We start from the raw sequence: 5,234 nt of genomic DNA, 5'->3' as shown, positions 1-5,234 counted from the left end.
TATATATATATATATATATATATATATATATATATATATATATATATATATACATATTTTTTTTTTTCCTTTTTCTTTTTTTTGGAGACAGGGTCTCACTAAATTGCTGAGGCTGGCTAATGAACTTGTGATCCTCCTGCCTCAGCCTCTAGAGCTGCCAGGGGTGCACCACTGTGCCCAGGTCCTTCTTCTTTGACCACCAGACCTTCGATTTGGCTTTTTAAAGTTTTTTTTTCTTAAATCTAGCTCTTCCCCCCAAGCCTCAGGCCCATTTTCTTTAGTTTCTTCTTTCACAGTTTCTCATGAGTTACTGCACCAACCTACAAGACCAACAGGTCTTTTGGCCGTCAGTTCCCAGTCCCTCTTCATTCCTTCACTAGTTTTATGTTGAGCACTTCACACCAAGTGCTTTGCCAGGTGCTACTCATTCAGTGGAGCAAGAAAATTATGGCCACTACTCTCGGAGACTTCTGGAGTAGTGAAGTGAAGTGAACAATTACAATGGTTAGGGTGAGAGACGCAGGGTGCCCTCTAGTCTAGTGGGAGCGGTGCTAGATCCCAAACACAAAGGTATTATATGTTTGCCTGGAGAGTCACTCACAAGAGAAGGTTCCTGAAGAAAGGTTCCAGTTCTACTTTCTTTACTTCTGAGTCCTGCGTGGACACTCAATACATGTCTGCAGAATGAATCCTATTTAAGCTCAGATCTGGAAGATGTGCATTAGGGAGTCAGATTGAGGGGAGGGCTAGCATGGAATCCGAGAGGAACTGAACACAGTTCTGCCTAGTTGACAACTTGCTTTTGGAGGGACATCCCTGGAGATGTCCCTGAAGGCAGAGTATGTCTGTGCTAGTGGAGAATGCACATCTGAGTGTGTCCCTTTCCTTCTCTAATTCCTTTAAGGTATGGGGTCTATCACAGAGATTTGAAAATGATGGAGGACTTCAATCCAGCATGTCTGGCCTTTTCAGCTCCTCTGTCCAGGGAGTCTGGGACTCCTGGGACAAAGGCCTGCCCTCCCTTCACCCCAGCCCCTGCCCTATCTGTTCCTAGCCCTGGGCTCATCCTTCAGGGCCTTTGTTTAAGTGGTACAGCCTCTGCCAAGACTTTTTTTTAAAGTTTGAAATTTTACCATAAAAAATTCAAACCGGGCACTTGTGGCACATGCCTGTAATCCTTGTGGCTCTGGGGGCTGAGGCAGGAAGATCAGGAGTTCAAAGCCAGCCTCAGCAATTGAGCAGGCCCTAAGCAACTTAGTGAGAACATCTTAATGAGAACATCTCAAAGCAAAACAAAAAGGGCTGGGGATGTGGTTATGCCCCTGAGTTCAATTCCCAGTGTCCTCTCCCTGCAAAGATCAAACATATATAGAGACTTATCTGTACAACTCCCCTCAGATTCAGCAACTGATTTTGCCATACTAGTCTTTTCTGCTTTTTTTTTCTGCTAAAACACAAGAAATTAATTTGCAGACATTATGTTTCCCCTAACTACACAGACATGTTCTACCTAATGTGCATCTTATATAACCATAATATCAACCAAAAAAAAAGAGCTATTCATAAAAAATATCTGATACCCAGCCCTTATAAATTTATCTAATATCTATCTAACCAGGATCCAAAGTTCAGCCATTGTAATGCTTCCTTTGTCCCTATTTGTTTAGGACAGTCCCCCAGCCTTTTGTCGTTGTTGTGTCAATTATGTTTTAGAAGGTACCACATTCTGATTTGTCCTGTAGTTTCCTCACAGCATTTTTTCATTTATCTATTGTTCCCTTTAAGCTAGTAACCCAAATTGTTGATTTGGTCCCTTTGATTTGAGTGATTGGCTAAGATTGGACATTTTTGTCCGGACATTGTCTTTACACCGAACCCACTTTGCATCAAGAGGCACTTGTCAGGATGTCCCACTGGTACTGAAGATAAAGGGGTGTCCCTGAGACAGTTAGGGACACCACAGTGGTACAAAGGTGGGGATGATGGGATGAACCCCTGGGTGCCGTAACGGCTGCCCTTTGTGGTGTGCACACTGCTTCTCCACCTTGGTGCTCTTGGTAATAGACCAGGTGTCAGACCCTGATCAAGCCACAAAAGCAGAAGGTTCTTACAAAAGGAAATCGTTACTAAGGAAAGGCCTCAATCAACCCTCTCACTTCTAGCTTCACTCGTCAACTTAAAAGCACCAACATCCGAGGTTGCATAGCCAGGAAATACGTTATTAGCTTCGCGCTACTTTTGCTGAAAACCACACCTCTAACATGTGGGTTATGAGGAAAATGGTTGCCTAGGTAACTTTTCAGGGCCTTGAAGTCTGCTTTTGCTGAAAACACTGACTCTTCACCTGGGCCTGCAGGGGTCTCATGGGTGATGGAACAGCAGGAGAGGTTTGACACTTCTGACTTCCTGTCATGTCTGTCCTCTTGCTGCCCTAACTTTTGGTTCTGCAAGGAGATATGCTGCTTGCCTTTAGATATGGTCTGTGTTTTCTTCTACCCTATCATGTGCTTTTCCAGTATCCCAAGTTCTGCTGCCTCATCACCAGGCCCAGGTGGAGCCCCAGAGCTCAACTTTAGTCTCCAGAACATTGAGAAAGTGAACTCCTGCTGTTTATGCCCCGCGCCTGGCCCAGGGGAGGAGCTCTGTGCTGTGAACCCCATTATCCCCTCACCTCCCCACTCCACTTTAGGGTTCAGCTTTCTCACCTGACAAATCATCTCACTCCATCAGCCTTCGGGGTTACAAATTCCCATTGGGGTTCCTTTCTATGCCAAACTTTTCATCCCATGTGGACTTATTCTTTAGACTTGCTGCAATGGGACCTTCCCAGTGTACAAAGGTGATTTCTTGAGTGAACTCCGCGGTTTTAAACACAGCAAGGCAGCAGTGGTTCCCTGGGTCTGTCATGTCCGGTTCTTCTCTGATCCCCTTCTTTGAGTCTCATCTGAAGCTTCTATTCTCTGGTGGCTTTTCTGACTACCTCCAAAAGATAAAGCACTCCATTATTAATTATTAAATGAAACTCCATATTCCTGCCCATGGTAGTTTTTAGTTCAAACTTCACACTAATTTTGACCATTAAATTAAACATCTTTCTCCAATTACCCTTTATGATTTTTTAGAGTTTGAAAATTCCTTAATTTATAATAATAATTTCACTTACATTTAAACTTGAGTTACAGAGAAGATTATTTTCCTTCAGCAAATTAGCAGGTGCCCAGGGTGTGGAGCGTGTGGCCTGATGGGTAAGGATCACATCAGGAGTGGTTGTTTTATTTTCTTAAAGTCAGTAATTAGATAGCTGGTCTTTTTACCTTGATTCATTCATTCTTTCTTTTCCTTCCTTCCTTCCTTCCCCCTCCTCTATTTCTCTTTTTCTTCCTTCCTTTCTTTCTTTTTGAACTGGGATTGAACCCAGGGCCTCATGAATGCAGGCAGAAAGTTTCATCTTGTTTTTTCCTCCGCATCCCTTGCCTTTGCTTACCGCCCACCCCCATCTGTTCATCTTTGTCCTCTGTGATAGGACATAACAGTTCTGGGTCCTCCGCCCAGCAGCCCTGGGAGCAGTGGCCTCTCTTCCCCTTGGCCGCCCTTGACCTCAGTTAGGATCTTTGTGGGTGTGGATTCTAGGTTTTAGCTGCCTCTCCAAATGACTCCTTTGCATGCTCAAGTATGAGAACATTTATAGACCTGACTGGCCACACAGCATCTCTCCAAGTCTTCCCCTCAGAGCTTTCCTAAGTTAGCACTACACCCCGATTGCAGCCTGTTCTAACAGGTAATGTGAAGCTGTCATGGGAAACTCTCCGAAGGACTTGGGGGAGCCAGCCAAGTCAGGAGGGAGGTCAGCAAGTTAACAAAAATAACTTAAAATATGGGATAATGTACAATTAGAAGACTCATCAACAGCAACCCCTAGAGAAACAAAACAAAAATAGCAACAACAACAAAAACGGGCAAAGAATAGCTACAATTTTTAAACAAACACTAAGATTACTTGCCAATTTGCAAAGGTAAAAAGAAAGAACCCTGGAATGTTCTGAAGTCAGATTTTTGGCTTGGAAACAATAACAATGAGACTGAGGCCAGACTGTGTATACACACAGGCAAGTCTTTCACTGGAGCTCAACAGAGGGAGATGGCACTGTCCAAGGGACCAGCTCCTCAAACAAAAAGGAGACACAAGTGCTGAGAGCCAAGGCCGAGTCTGTATGGCCCCTGGCATTTTGCCAACAGTATTGATTGACAGGGGAGGCATTACTATCCGCCTCTGCCGCAACTTTTGAGTTCTCGCACTATTTTGGAGTTCTCCTGGGGATTTCCGGGGATTCCCCGAGAGTTCCCATTGGTTGGGGAAGTGCAGGAGGAGGGATTTCCGGGAGAGATATTTCCGGCTGGGGGTTCCTGGAGAAGCCTCGTGGCATTCGGGAGGATTCCCCCGAAGCTGTGTGAAGTGTTTTCCTGCAGTTTAAAAATAAAGTTTGTTCCTGCTTCAGTGGCTCGTGATTTGTGCCCAGCCAGACTGCGGCACACAAGCTTGATGATTTTTTCTTTTTCTGGGGTGGGCTAAAGTCCATAATTTTCCCACTGGCCAGGGGCAGATTCCAAAAGATGTTTCTTCTTGCTCTAGATTTTAACCAACAAGTCATATTGGGGTCAATTTGTGTGGGTGGTGGTGGTGTTTGAGTTACTCTTGCCTGTTCCTGGCTTCACCCCAAAGGCGTCCATTTCTTTGAGTGCCCCCATGCTCCCTTGAATCTGTATTTAATTTCCCAGAGATGCCGCAGCCCGGCTGGCTGGGCAAAATAAGCGGAGGGTGACAAATAACTTGTGTACGTTGATACAGCAGGAGTGGGAGCCGTTTATTGCAGGACAGGAGCAGTATTTATACATTCCACAGAGCTTATCTAATTAGCATAAACTAGATACATCAGTCAACCAATAAGGAATCTCCACACTTAATGGCTCGCTTTTGTTACTTCTCAAACCACTCCCTCTGGCATTTGCCAGGCACCATCCAGACTTGTTTACGAACTCTAACATTCCCCTGGCAAAATGCCAGGTGTTATTTTGACTTATTTACAGACTCTAACATTTCCCCCTTTTGTTTAATTTAAATAACGACCATAGTGGTTTTTACAGAAACACCATAAATAACCTGCTACAAACAGAAAGGGAGAATACAAAATGCCGCAATACCAAGTCAATTGATGGCTCCATGCAAGAAGCCCTTG

This window comes from Marmota marmota, unplaced genomic scaffold (assembly GCF_001458135.2).
Source record: "Marmota marmota marmota unplaced genomic scaffold, marMar, whole genome shotgun sequence".
Taxonomy (NCBI): domain Eukaryota; kingdom Metazoa; phylum Chordata; class Mammalia; order Rodentia; family Sciuridae; genus Marmota; species Marmota marmota.
Note: the sequence above shows the minus strand (reverse complement) of the source record.